Below are 15750 nucleotides of genomic sequence, written 5' to 3'. Positions count from 1 at the left end.
GAAAGTTTTGGATTTGTTATACAATATCACTGAGATGAATATGGACCGCATCATTTCTGCAATGTTATGCGAACCAGAAGGCCCTCCTAAGCAGTTAATGACTGGGGTAAATTCAGAAGACCCGAGGCAAAGCCAATAACTATCTGAGACAGTCCCTACCCTTGAAGATCGTTGCTTTTGAAGGTCAGACACTTGAACTGGGGATATAATTTTCTTTTAGATGGTGTGTTTTTATCATGATAATGTATAGGTGGAACTTTACATATGGTGAAGTGAATTTGCCGTTTTTTCCTATTGAAATCCACTGGTATTAATGTTTGTTTTTGAGGGTCATAAAAAGTAATGTATAAAAGATTGTAGTCATAATTTAAATCGTATATTAATGGTGGCAGAATAATTTTAGTCATTTTGGAGGATTTTCATTTGATTTCACTATGTGAAAAATATTGCTCCCCAACTAAGATGTGGGAACCATTCTTGACAGAAAACCATTTCTCTAATGTTCTTCCAACACAAATTATTATGGTTAACGTCATTTCCCAGAAAGGTAAAGTGAAAAAAATCTAGTGCTCATCCTGGTGAGAAAGAAAGTCAGACATGATTGATTGAAATGTGTACTTCCATTGGCAGGAGCAGGATCTCGCTTGATCTATAGTTAGTATTGTAGCTTCACCAAGCAGTTCAAATGCACAGCTGGATCACCATGAATTTTGTGGAAGTAGCAGATTATGTTATAATGATTTCTGGTTTTACCTCATACATATGATTTGAAGGTGTACTTGAAAATGTTTAGTAACACTGTAAATTGTATTTTAGTTAGCTCACAGCTGATAATTTTTGTCCTTCACAATAAAGTACTGGCAAAATATATAGCTCCCTAAGCACTGTAATGGTGAAATATATGGCTATCTAAGCCTGAACAATAAACGCTGTACATTCTTTGGTTGTTAAATACTAAAGATACTTTTAATTGACTGGTTACAGTGTTACATACTAACCCTTGCCCTATCTGTAGTCTGTTTAATCCAGCTAAGGAACATATGTCTTAATAAGCAAGCAATATTCAGTTTCAGGAGTTCATAAAAATCAAGCATTTTGTTTATTTCAGCTGTCTGATTTAAAATTAACACTACAATCTAAAGGTTCTCACACTATCCTCCAAAGACCAACCATTACCAATGTCATCCGATTTTAATCTACTCTGACTACTGACGTAGTGCTCAAAATATTATGTAGCTGCTGCAATTTACTAGTTTATTATTTTTTCTGCTCTTCCCATGTGGTAAAAATAAAGTGCTTTAAGTCTCTGGGGAATGCAGTAAAATCATAACTATGTTAAAGAAGTCCAGTGTACAAATGTTAACATTCATTTAACATTTTCAAATATGTACAGAGTGTGAAAATGTCAAGAGATAAATCACTTAAACAAAGTTGTTTAGATATATAGGTCACAAACCTCTCTTAAAAGACAGAAAGCTAATATAGCCACCAAGCTACCATAGGCTGTCTTTTAATAAATTTGCAAAATCCCCATACATTGGTATGGAAGTCTCTGAAAATCATAGGAATCCATTAGTAGTCCTAATTCCTCACAGTTTACTTGTGTGGATCTTGAAAGCAGGGGACAATTCTCAGAAGCAGGTAATGCACACATGTCCTTCAGCATGTTAAATTTATTTCCTTGCTGGAAATATTATTCCTAGTAACTATATTATGTCTTCCTTTCCCTACCTACACTGCCTGCAAATATAGTACCTGTTTGTGTTCAAAGCTTATTTGTCTAAGTTTGAAAATTCGGGGTGAAGCCTGCTAGGTACATTTTTAATACCTAGAGACATACAAATGCGTAGGGGTTCACCGTTGTTCTAATGGTCACACCAACCACCTCTTCTGTAACAGAGATATTCTACATAAGATGTACTATAATGGATAATACATTATAGTGGTTGTTTTATCAGTTTGAGATTTGAAACCATAAATCAACATTTTTGTAATCATGAATGCAATTGAAGAGTGAAATTTCAAATTGTTTCTTTGCAGTCTCCCTTTCAGCTAATTTGATGTTGATCAGGCTATGGTGTAAGCACATTTATGCAGTGACTATGCTGTGAGCACATGAATGCAGTTGGCTTGCAGTACTGACTCAGCCTTTCCATTATCTCAACATGACTGTCTGCTTGTCCAATTGATTTGTTAATTTACATTAGTCGTCTTGCGTTCACATTGTTCTCACCCCAGTGATGGAAAGCTCAACCACTGAAACCTCTGACATCAGTCTGACCAGATCAATTGCTGGGATCTAGCATGTTGTAAATATCTTTGTAATTTGGAACCCGATAGCATTCTCATTGATTATGCTATCCTGATTCCCACTGATGGATTCATGTAGCTACAGCAGCCTAAAAGAAGACACTGTGTGTAAAGTAAATGTACTGGATGCTAAGTTGTATATATATATATATATATATATATATATATGTGCATTATGCTCTATATCTGTTTATGCACGTGTAGATGCAAAAACCGCTAGACAGATACATGAATGAGTTCACCAACTTGAATATAAAATGACATTTTATGCTAGTATCTAATCTACATTAGGTTCTCTTAAATTTCTTATCAAACCGGTTAGAGCACGAATATTATAACAGAATAATTTGCCATTTGCTATATGTGCCCTACAATCTTTGCAGACTTATTAGCTAAAACAAAACTGAACTTCATTGCTGCAAATCTTCCCTTGCCACAGTATTTCTAGCTACATTCATTTGAATATTTTAAAAGTAAAAAACATGTGTTTTGCCCTATCCAAACATCCAGCATTAGCATATGGCACAAATATCAACATAGGCCATGTGATACACTCATATTAGCAAAAAGAAATTTGAACAACAAAATAGTTTAACAGTTTTGTAATAGGGAATGGGCCAGAATGTGAGCGAATTATTAAATCTAAAAGGAAATATTTAACTCAAGATATTACTGCTACATAGGGTGTCACACATAATTGAATCAAAGGATGTACTTCCTATTTCACACAAGGATATTAAATGTTGGCTGTTTTTTGTTTACTGACAACAGAGTAGCTTATTTACATGTAATAATTCAGGCACAACTGTGAGCTTAAAAATCAGTAGGTAGTTACCGCTGAAAAGTAAGAAGATTCCTTATAGAAATAGCTGCACAAAACCTCCAGGAGATCAATAATGAAGATGTTATTTTTAATATTATTTACATTTGTGAAGCACAAATTTCACCTTACAGGTATCCTGTCGGTATGTCAACCTTATCGAAGCCGGGTCATCAACAGAGACCCTTCCCTCACTCTATATGGTACATCTTAATGTCCTTCTTCCTGATGTGGAGCTGGCTATTTTTGGAAAAGCCAGGTTTTCAGATCTTTCCTAAATAATGTAAATCTCTTATTGGCTCAAAGAGGGGTTGGCAGTGTGTTCCAAGGCTAAGCTGCCTTCATTATGAAGGCTCTGTATCCATATCTCAGTTTCTGAAATTTTGGGAGATGTAATAGGTTGGCTGAGGAGGTGAGCTGGTTCCTTGCTGGAATGGAACATTTGAATTTTTTGCAGCAGTTTGGGTCCTGTTTCCTTTAATGCCTTATGAACCATACATAATGATTTTAAAGCAACCCTCTCTTTCACTGGGAGCCGGTGGAGTTCCTCCAGGGTGCCACAGAAACTGGGTTTATCTAGTGCCACAACTTGCACTCTGTATAATCTTTTTATTATAAAGTCTGGGGTCCCAGTAGCAATGTATTAGAATAGTCTATTCTGCTGAGGACTGCACTCTGAACCACTAGCTTTCTTGCTGACTGTGGCAGCAGTGGTACGAATTTCATAAGGTTCCAAAGTAACCCGAAGCATATGACTACTGTTTCGTTGACATGTAGAGCTTATCATCAACATATACTCCAAGATTATGCATTGTCTGTGATATCACCAAGTTGTCAGTGATTGCTTACAGACAGAAATTGTTCAGGAGTGTATGAGGAACTTTGAGGGACGAGCAACACAGAAATGACAGTTTTTCTCCACTGGATTTTAATTTTACCATCTCTCTAAGACAATTATGGAATCCTACCAGTGACATGTGCGTAATATTGGCTAATGAGAGAATTAGTTACATATCATCAGCATAGTTCACAAAACTAAAGTCAATAGTGGATGCAGGTATACATCAAAGAAGTTAGGGCTGAAGGCTGAGCCCTGTGGTACACTGTGGTCTATTTTTTAAAAATGTTAACAGAAGGGAGAAAGTGAGGTTGCTTGGTTTCTATTTGAAAGGTAGGATTTGATAAACTTTAATAGTGTCTCATCTACACCTATATCTATTAATCTGACTAGCAATATTTGATGGTTGAGAGTGTCAAACGCTGCTGACAAGTTGAGTAATATCAGGACTGCTGATTAACCTCTGTCAACCATCATTTGGAGCTCATCCATGGCTAGGATCAATGTAGATTCTGTGCCATGTGCATGTGTAAAACCCGCTTGTTTGTTTAGTAAGAGGTTATGGTTTTCTAGATATATTGATTACTGACATATTTGTCCACCATTTTACAGAGTGAGGGATAATGGTCGGTAATTATTTAGGGCCTCATTACGAGACTGGCAGGTCGACTGTCGGCTCGCCAGCCCCATGGAGAGTAGATCGCTGTGGAGCTGGAAGGCTCCCCCCTTTCCTCACCCACCCAGCCCTATTACGATGTTTCCACTAGGCTGACTGGCAGAAACTTCTATATTAGGAGGTTTCTGCTGGTCAGCCCATCCCAGCCAAGGCCAATGCCATTGCACAGAGGGGACCTCCAGTGCACATTCCAAGGGTGCTATGCAGGGGGTCCCTGCACTGCCCATGACATGGTGGTGGGTAATGCAGGAGGCCCCTTGTGGCCCCAAGCATTACCTTTCCACCCGCTTTTTAATGGTGGAGACCTCGCCATGAAAAGGCTGTCGGAAAGGGGTTTCGTGATCAGCAAGGCGGTGCTGAATTCAGAACAGCCATGGCTGACCATGACTCTGACTGCCACCACCCCGCCAGTATCCATGATCCTGGTGGTGGTCCCCTGCGGTCCGACAGAAAGGGTTGTAATCTGGTGGTTGGACCACCAGGAGTCCTTTCACCACCTAACTCATAATGGGGGCCTAAGTATTTATGAGTTTGCTGTTGGTTTCTTCAGTAATGGGATTATTAGAGCTTTCTTCCAAATCAGTGGAACTATGCCTGTCATTAAGGACTGACTGCAGATTTTCAGTAGGCACGGGTGCTATAGCCTGTTCTGAGTGGTTTTCAGATCCATTAGAGATCCCAAAGAGATAGTCAGTGCTAATGCTCTAAGCTCTCTCTTGTTCACTGGTTTCATGCTTTCAAGTCTACTAGCCGCTTGGTCTGTTATTTTGTCTGTGGTAGTACTCTCTTGTAGTCTGGTGTCTCTTGGATGGGTCTATGTTTATATCAGCTATGATCTTTTCAAGTCATCACATAATTTTTGCAAATGTTTTATTATTTTTGAAGCATTCCACATTTGTTAGTTCTCTTACAATATCAAATACCTTTATTGGCCCATTCAATGCTTCTACAATTGTTTTGGTATAGAATTTTTCTTTAGCCTTTCTTACATCATTTCTCTAGTTGTTTAATCCATTCTTTAGTTGAGCTTGTCGATTTCAGACAGAGCTTTCACCATTGTCCCTCTAGTTTCTTACATTTAGTTTTGGTTTCCTTCAGGGTTTCTGTCTACCACAGTGCTGATGGTTTACGTCAATGTATCAACTGTCTTATGGGTGGTATTTTCTCTAATGCTCTAGTGATCTTTCTTTGAGATTGTCATAATTCTCACTGAAGCACTTGTTTGCTTATCTCGCTTAGTTTACCCTCCTGAGGTTTCTTTAATTTGTCCCATGTTCTACCTTGTGTCACCTTTCTTGACTCACTATCTTCAGCTGTTATTGTAGTCTTTTTATTTCAATGACTATCAGTGTGTGATCTGACCAACTTAGCGGGATCATGTCAGTGACTTCGATTGGGTCTTTTGAAGAAAGAAATAGTTCAAGGCTATGTTCCCCTGGAACATTTATTAGTTGTTCCAGTCCTAATATTTTACAGGAGACTAAGAGCTCTTCACACTGGGAGAGTGTCTTTTCCTCTGCCCAGATGTTGAAGTCATAACACAAGGAAATTGCAATGTGTAGGGGTGAGGTTTGCAATAATTTTCAACAATGGTTGTATAAAAATGTTCATTGGCCCTGAGGGTCCATAGCACAACACTCCTAAGAATGCCTTACCTTTAGGGAGAAGCCTAACATCTCTACCCCCAATATTTACCATGTGTAGAATGGTGATTTCCCTGTGTTTTTAAAGCTTACCGCCACTCTCCCTCCCCTTTTGTCCAGTCTTGGTTGATGGATGACTTTCGAGCCTGGGGGACATGTTGTTCCACAATCAACATTAGACTCTAGGGGAATCCAGGTCCCAGGGACAAAAAGAATGTCCCACTCATTAGTTTCCAATAGCATATAAAGTTCAAGCAAATGCTTTACTGCTTATTGTGTGTTTACTAAGCCGCATCTGATCAGCTCTGTTCCTATCTTAGTATTTAACTTGAGTGACTGCTATTTCTTCACCACGCTCAAGATTCTCTCCTTTTACACTGTCTTTGGTATTGGCGAGTCTTAATTGTTTTAATTCCTTACTTGAATAAGTGGTCTTTTCTGTTTGCCTTGGCCCCTCTGTTTTCAAACCGGCAGCATTGCTGGCACTGTGCCCAGTTGGTGCATAAAAGTGCGCAGACAGGCGCAGATGGGCTTGCCTTTGGCATGCCATTGTTGTGCCATTGCCACACCCGTTGTACACGCCCGCTGCACAGTCACGTCAGATTCCTTCCTTTAATGCCCCTCCTTCCATTGGAACACTAGACTGCTCAAAAAACAACAGCGGCAGACTCAATTTGCCTCCCTTTGTAAGCTTTATCAGTAAAACAGTTTTAAAACATGATGAACAAAACAATTTTCTTTAAAAAACAATGTCCCCTATCCTCTGTGCAAAAGTGCCTATTAGCAAAATGGAAGAATGGAGTACATATTCCAAGATCAGAGGAATCAAGAAGTCCTGCTGATGAGAATATAGACATGAACTCCTCTTAATTTACATATAAAGAAGAGGAATTAAAAGTAACTTTTTTTATTACATCTTAGTGACTTAGAACGTGTATAAATTGCATTAGTGAAAAGAACCTTTCTGGTTTGGTGACTGTCTTCATCTGTCAGTTTCTAACCATGTGCTAGTGGATGGCTGTCTTAGGAAAGAATGAGGCAGGGAGCAGTGGCATGATTTCATTAACCACAGTAACAGAAACATCAAATGAAACGACTGAGGGCAGATATTTTTATATATATTTGTGCAAAGAAGTGCTTTATACGTCTCTTCAATCTTCAAGTATGAATTCTAACAGAGAAAGAATGTTTATGCCTTTTCTCTTTCAAAACCTACAGAAGAAACAACATTGAAAACAAAAAACATTTCTGTGAAAAGGGAGAAAGAACAATGACTGACTAAAGGCAAGGGTGGCAAGATTCTAGCAAGCGAGTGAACTTAACTCATTTGAATGCAGTTACAGAATAGACAGAGTCACTGGTAGTACCCAAATCACTCTATCACTGAGATGGTACTTTCATCAAACATGCCAACTTTTGGATGCACTCAGACGAAAGGCTCTGGTAAGAAAGAGGACTACATTTTTATTTTGAAAAGAATACTAATATTTCAGGAGTGGCGATAGCGATCTCATTCCTATTCAGGAGGGTTGTTGGCCTGTGTTCCTCATTTGGAAAGTCCAATATTTTTATTTTTTTCTAATTTTCAGTTTAAAAAATCAAGACTTTAAAGTATTTATTCAATCCAGTGCAATCCAATGCACCATTATTAATGTAGGTAGACAGAGTAACCACTGTGTATGCAAAGTATTCCCATTAGATTCATAGTATGCAAATGCATCCTATTCAGAAGTCCTGACATTCTGGCATGGAGCTTGCATTGAGGGACCTAATATTGACTTCCCTAATAGAGGTCGGTGCATTTCAAAGAAATGGTCAAAATGTAAAGGCTAGTATCCTTATGCACTATTTCTTATCTTAAAGATTGTGTGGTGCTGTAGTACCTATGTAGTGGTTTAAACAGTGTATGCAATAGCAGGGTTAAGTTAGGGCTGATGAACAAAGCCAGACAAAGGGCCAAGGAGAGTCAGAGATAACAGTATATTAAGAAATGGAGGCATAAGGGATAGAGCCCTACAGAGAGAGAGATCGGGAGAGGAAACAGAGATTCGCCAGTATAAATTGGTTCAGTATGCTAAGGTGCTGGCATCATTTATTACGAGGCAACCATGTTAGCAGGTTAAACAACAGTTACGAATTGTAGGTGAAACTAATTCAAAGTGGAGGACTGGGGATTAAAATATCTGGCACCCCATTAGGAATCATGGAACGTAATGATTTGGAACACCAGATAAACCTTTCTCTGCAACAAAACATTTCCTCCAGGCGGCATCAAATGAAATAATGATAATTAGATAAAATACACAGCTTTTATCATTGGACCACTAGCATAGGATGAATGTAGAACAAGACATAACAGACTTGCAGTTCTACAATACAGTCATTGAAACATTGCATACCACATTTGGACTGTGCGTATCGAAGATCCCACATGGATGCAGCTTTTCCTTGAATTCACCATTAGACTTTTAAAAAATGAAAATGTGATGATATTTTTCTAGAATCAGAATAAGGAAGAGCTTAGCAAAGAATCTGATTTAATTATTAAGGACAAGCCAATAAAACACAATTGAAGTTTAGCAGGAAAGGCCTCACTTTTTACACATATCAAACAAAAGCCTCACTACACCATGATACAAATCTTAATATCCAAATTAATTATTTCCAATACTATGACCTGGCTACATGAACTTCTTAGAACCATAAGAACATTGACAGAGAACGCCAGCTCCTGTGTGTTGTACACCATCCCCTACATAACACAGTTAATGGTAGATACACAAAAACAAAGTTAGTCACACCAAAGGATGATAACTCCCCTGCTTGTACGCTATCTCCCACATTATTAGAAACATCTCTCACACAAGGCATGGAACTGACAAAAATCAAAACAACTTAGAAAACTTGAAAGAAATCCCATAAACACCAAGGGTGTTCCATTCAGTGTAATTTGTCACATAAAACATGGTAAATTGTGCAAAATGGAATTTGTCAGTCCCTCAAATGAACATCTCCCAGAGAAAGTCATGTGAGATACTGGTTTAAGACTGATTCGTGCAGAAATTGTCCTTCAGATGTACCCTCATACCATCTTCTTGAACTAGTCTCCCACAAGGTGAAAATTATGTGAACTGGCATATTGCAAAATTTGAAGCGATTTGTAAACGTCACTTATAGTTTCCCAAATCTCACACATTTCCTCAGCAAAACTAAATTATGCACAGACTTAAAAACAACACTCAACCCTTCAAACCGATTCAGAGTCACTGAACTTAGTCCAAATAATTGTGTCTACCACCAACAAACTTAGGTAAATCCATGGGATGGTTTCCTCGACAGCACAAGATTAATTCCAATAACTATTTCTAACCAATAAGCACTGGACTAACCACTAACACAGAGTTCCCAGAGCAGAATGCTGTCAGATATAAAGCCTTGCATATTTGGCTCACATTTGGCTTGAACAACAACTACAGTGATTCAAGAGGATATACTATACTTACACTCGTCTATTCACCATATCACCGTTTCTTCAAGTGAACAAATAGACCTGGTGCTATTATCTTCTTCATTGCCAAAGCCATTTCACTGCAAGGATAAATATACTCCCAAACCAATTAATGTCTTGCAAGTAGAAAAATGTAGCTACTCGGAAAGCGCAATACCATAATAAATATTCCGAAGCCCACAAAAATTAATGCTGACAGGTTCTTACGCCACTTAGCAGAGCAGACATGGAATACATGCAAAACTTGAAACCCTACATGAAACCAAAAGAGGATGACCAAAACAAACATCATGTAAAGTTAAATTGGTATGATTTAATGAACACAAATATCCCTAGAAACAATGCATAAATGGGTTAGGCTAAACAACTAGACAGATATCCTAATACATGAACTTAAACTTGCCCATGACATGACCAAAGATAACTAAATGACCCAAAAGAAAAAGCACAGGCCAACACGGATGTCATGCTTACTTTTGAAGAAGGTACAGCTCCAATTCAGTTATCATTCAGTCGTCTGATTACAAAGTGATTTTTACTTTTAAATACTCAGCAAAGGTAATATTGTATATTTCTCACAGGATTATGGGATTTTATTGGCATTTAAGAATTATTAATAGGTAGACATATTTCCCACAGATAAAAAAGAGGAAAAGAGGAAGAAGACTTGGAGAGAGAATAATTAGGATCTTAACTCATGCAATTAAGTTAGAGTTCCAAGTTTGTATAGCTATGTTCATACTTATACTGTGAATAGAGTAAACATGCAGCTTCAGTTTAGAAGAATGAGCTTGATTTCTAGCAAGGGCTTTCAACATATTTATTCTCAAATGTACTACGCACGAATTGTATACCTTGTTTGTTAGTGCAGCCCATGTTGTATAGCATTCCCAATCTGGAATGCAATTGATAATTTTGAAATGCACGCTTCATATTTATAACCTACATGTAAAAGAAAGTGAAACTTTCCTAATATTATTCCCTAACATTGCCCATGTCGTTTTGTTTCTGAAACGTAAACTGACAGCACACTGGTGTGCGATCGGAGTCAGATGCTTGAATTTAAGACTTGGTCTATGGTGAATACATCATACCCTTTCCTTCTCTTGTTCATTTCATTTTATTAAATGAAAATCTGCTACCAAATCATACTGTCAGTTTTTATTGGTGGTGCTAGTGTCCTTCTGCTCAATGAAGAAACCAGTAGGCTAGAAACTCCAAACGTGATCATTTTATCTAATTGATCAATTTGCAACAATTTTAAAACTTAAGGAAACCACAAATAGAATATGTGACATGTTTAATTACAAGCCAAGTGTTCTATTAAATACATTAAAGGAAAACACTTTTATGAGGAAACATTTATGGACGAGGACATCTTTTCACATTGAAATACATGCTTACATTATTCACCTCTAAAGCTGTGAACAACCTGCTTGAGTTTATGTTAGAAATAATCGCAATGTTATACAAGATCAAAGCCCATCTTTTGTCCCTCAACATAAAAGTAAACTTCTGTACTGCTGTCTCATTTGTTTTGAGCTAATGATTTTCATTAATGACTCCACTTCAATTTGACATGCTAAAAGCACAGTATTCAGTTGTCTGAAGAATATAGTGACAAGCATTCTGAGAGGAACCTTTTTCATGTTCGATGACCAGTTAGCACCAACAGTATAACAAGCATTTCTTCTGACTGCGTCCATCTGAACTAACAGAAAATTAAAATGGGTATGTATGATTTGTTGAACACTGTCATTTGGGCCCAGAAGAAACACTTTTTAGGTCTCTTCTAGAGCTGACTCACCAGACTCATGTAATACCAAAATAATACATAATAGTGATGGATGCATACATGCAGGGGTTCATGGTCACCCCCTTCATCAATTGGTCTGTTCAACTGTCATCACATGTTGCTTTTGCTCATCCCCACATACAGCTCGCGGCAATGGCACTGCCCAATTCAGTCACTGACTCTCTTGCATGAGTGACTGCATTTTACCTGTTCACATGTGCACATTTGTCCAGGGACAGCTCCTCTGCAGTGGCGGAAGGGCGTTGCTCCCCTGGATAAGCCAGCAGATGAAAAATAAAATGATAGCTTGCTATTGTTTTATTTGACATTTTTCATCTGCTGGCTCAGCCACCAGGTGCAGGTTGGGGAGGGGCAGAAAGAGATGGCGACAGGAGACAGGTAGCACACTGTTTTTTTTTTTTATGTTTCCCCCGTCCTTCGGCCTCATCCCTAGCCCACCTCCTTGACATATGTGGCAGCCGCCACTGTATTTGTTTAAAAGGAAATGCACGTCAGTGCCAGAGTTGTAGCCACAAAAAATTACTTTGTCAGTGATTTTTAGATTCCATTCTTAATCTTTTTATCCATCTTAGTGTTTAAACTGTGGTAAGAATAATTCAAAGCCAAGAGTACCCTTTCTTTGTTCCAACAACAATCAGATTTCCCTGTGATGTGAAGTAAAACTATGATGTTTTCTAAAGCACTTCTAAGTACAGCTTCCTGTTTAAGACTGACCTATGTGTAGTAAAAGGTAGGTTACCAATATGTCATAAACACAGGTTCAGGTAGCGAAGGGTTAGGGTGGTGTCAGAAGGGAAGGTATTCTTTTTGTTTAGTTGGGGAGAGTATATTCAGCTCCCCCTGTGCTGAAATACGTGGGCTGGGGTTGGGGGGTTGGGGGGTGGGGGGGAGGGGGGGGGGGCTCGCGCACAGCAGCTGCCTTCAAACCCTGCAGCTCCATTGATGTTCCAGGTCCTTTGTCTCTATGATCACAATTATCAGGTCTGAAATTTGAGGATTAGATAATTATGGGCACAGAAACCTTGCAATACTTGTAGTTGTCAAGAGTGGTATCATTTGCCCATGGGGATACAGCTCCAGGCAACTTGTAATGAGGGCTTAGGGGCCTGACTGATTACAGGTGGCCCAATAAATTGATATGATGTATATCACATCTGAAAAGTACAGTGGAGTGTAGTAAACAAAGGCTGTATTTTCCCTATTTGCACTACAGTGCACCTCTAACTAGATAGTGACTGAAAATGCCTGGGGGGTGCCTGAGGCGCCAATGGAACCCTCGGTCCCCCTCATACTAAGGCGTGAACATAAAGGTAGGCTCTACCCTTAATCACAAACATATCTGAATAATGTGCAGCCTTACATGCTGGTTAGTCCAAATAGTACAGGATTATTTTCATTTTTCACAAAAGATCAATAATAGGAATATTTTTTAATTTCACTTTTTTTGTTCTTTATGATATTGATTCATAGTTTGATCAGTTCTGTAAAGATATCGTACAAACACTGGAAGAGAGACAGAAACAAAGGACAGCTACCATGTTTTGTCCCCTATAGCACACAGATCAGGGAATTCTTCAAGACTAAGAACTCTGTGCCATGTTTGGCAGTAGCACTGCAAGGGAGGAATATCTATGGTGGCTGAATAGAAAAAACAAGGTCTACACAGGGTTTTCTTGTGTAGAACCTGTAAGAATTGGCTAGGTTATAAGCATGAGGCAACATTCTGGTCTTGTCTGACAAACTTAAGTCGAGAAAATAGTTACTAAAGTCATAGAAAGGAATATCACTGCTATTGGTCAAATTGAGGTCCTCAGACTGCAAATCCGGTCAAGATTCTGGTGTTTGGAAAAAACAATGATGTAAAATATTGGGAGACAGATATATCGGAAAATTAATATTGTAATAATTAACAATTAATTATTAATTGTTAAGTTATTATTCCATTGATTTTTAATTATGTAATTTATGAAATAATTATTTAATTTACTTGTATGTTAGTTGTGTGCTTACAGGTTTGTAGTGGCCTAGAGTGGGAAGTTAATTAAGTAATAAATAATTAACAATTAATCAAACATTTATAATGAATTACTGAATAATGTTTAATTATGTAACATATGGGATACTGATATATTTTACTGATATCTTAGTAGTGACATGCTAGGTTTGTAGGGGGACAGGGTGGGAAGATAAGTAATTATGAAGTGATTATTATTATTTGTAAGTTAATTATTTAATTGCCTTATAAATATTTAAATTATGGAATACTTATTTTTTATATTGTAGTTCTAGGCTGCTAGCTTTGCAATGGTCTAGGCTGGGAAGTTCAGTAATAATTATTTAGCAATTAATTGTTAGTTATTTAATTTATTTTAAATATGCAAATTATGGAATAGTTATTTTTTAAGTTATATTTTGGGTGCAAATGGCTATGTTCTAGGGGTATAGGGTAGGAAGTTAATGAATTAGTAAATTAATAACAGTTATTTATTAATTGATAATCAATTATTTATTGAATAGTAACTATGTAATTTGATTGTTTTTTGTTTGTATTGCATATATTTGTGTTGATTCATATTTTTATACTAATGGTTTATTATGTTTTAACATTCGGGGGTTACAAGTATATGTAATATGTTTGAAGTAAAGTACTTTTCCTACTCTTGTTTAGACTGCAGTTGGAATAGTAAAACGAATCTCTTTGCAGTTCAACACTGTCCCTACTGTTGCACTGTTTCGAGTGGGAATAGTAAATCTCACCTGTCTGAAATCCAATGTTTTCCTTACTTTTTTCACAGACTGGAGCAGGAATAGCAAATTTCACCCCTTTGAAGCCATCATTATCTCTACTGTTGCACTGTTAGGAGTGGGTTTACCCCTCTAAAATCCAATAGTTTCTTGAGTAGGAATAGTAAATGTTACCCCTCTGAAGTCCAACACTTCCCCTTACCTTTGCATAAACCAGAGTGAGAATAGAATATTTCATATTTTTAGATACCAACTTTTTTCATAATGCTGGTTAAATAAAATTTGCAGCATTCATGGTTTATTTTTTTATGTTATATTATTTGTTTTTATTTTTAAATGTATTTTACTGTTTATAGTACTTTTTGTAAATGTGTTGCTTGGATTTGTAATGTTTTAATACTTTTTTCATTGTCTTTATTAACTCATTTTCTTTTTCTTATTCACTTTTTAGGGTTTTATCGTGTATGTATGATCTATCGATCAATCATATGTATGGTAACAATTTATATAAATATTTAATAGACATTATATTAATAGTAATCATATTTTAATTGTACTAGTAATAGTATACATATGTATATATATATATATATATATATATTTATATATATATGCACACATATTATCATATTCATACAATTAAAATATAAAAAAATAACATCATGTTGAATTAAAAAAAATTATTAGATAGATAGATAGATAGATAGATAGTAAGAACTTTATGTGGTTACAATTAGAACCATAAAGTTAAAACAGACATATCATATATATATTGCAGTAATAAAAATAATATACTAAAACCATGTATGACATAATTAATCAATCAGAGTATACCTCAATCTCATAGCAGGTTTTCAAAAAACATGCAACATTAAAAATGACAAATTTGTCAGATAAAAGCTGCAAAAACAGAACAACAGATCAAACTTGTGAGAACTTCAAACCTTTCAATAGTAGGATAATGAACATTCCCCTACGTAATTTAAAATAACGAAAAAACATTGTAAAGTTTAAGGCATCTTGTGTAGACACTTTGGGCCTAATTAGGAGTTTGGTGGATGGGATAACCCATCCATTAACCTCCAGACAGGGTGGACGCTGCCACAGTGCGACCACCCCACTGGACCTAATAGGAGTTTCCCGCTAGGCAGAAACAGAGGTTTCCACCCATCAGCCTAGCAAGAAACAGGCAGCAGCATTGTCTCTGGAGTGAAATCAAGCCGGCAGCAATGCTGTTGCCTGCAGGGGGCACTAGCACCCTCACAATGTTCACAGTCTGCACAGCACATCAGACAGTGAACATTGCGAGGATGCAGGACAGGGGGACCTCCACACTGCCCAGGCCAACTGCATGGGCAGTGCAGGGGGCCCCCTGTGGTATGCAGCGCTGTCCT

The 15750-nt window shown here is 37.4% G+C and overlaps 1 protein-coding gene across 9 annotated transcripts in view; it reads right to left on the bottom strand.

Moving 5' to 3' along the window:
- The window catches only part of LOC138245659 (protocadherin alpha-C2-like), a 557250-nt gene that overhangs the window by 353219 nt on the left and 188281 nt on the right, over positions 1-15750 (bottom strand). The window lies entirely within an intron of this gene.

The sequence above is a fragment of the Pleurodeles waltl genome, chromosome 7 (assembly GCF_031143425.1).
Source record: "Pleurodeles waltl isolate 20211129_DDA chromosome 7, aPleWal1.hap1.20221129, whole genome shotgun sequence".
Classification (NCBI taxonomy): domain Eukaryota; kingdom Metazoa; phylum Chordata; class Amphibia; order Caudata; family Salamandridae; genus Pleurodeles; species Pleurodeles waltl.
This window is presented reverse-complemented; position numbering and strand designations above follow the sequence as displayed.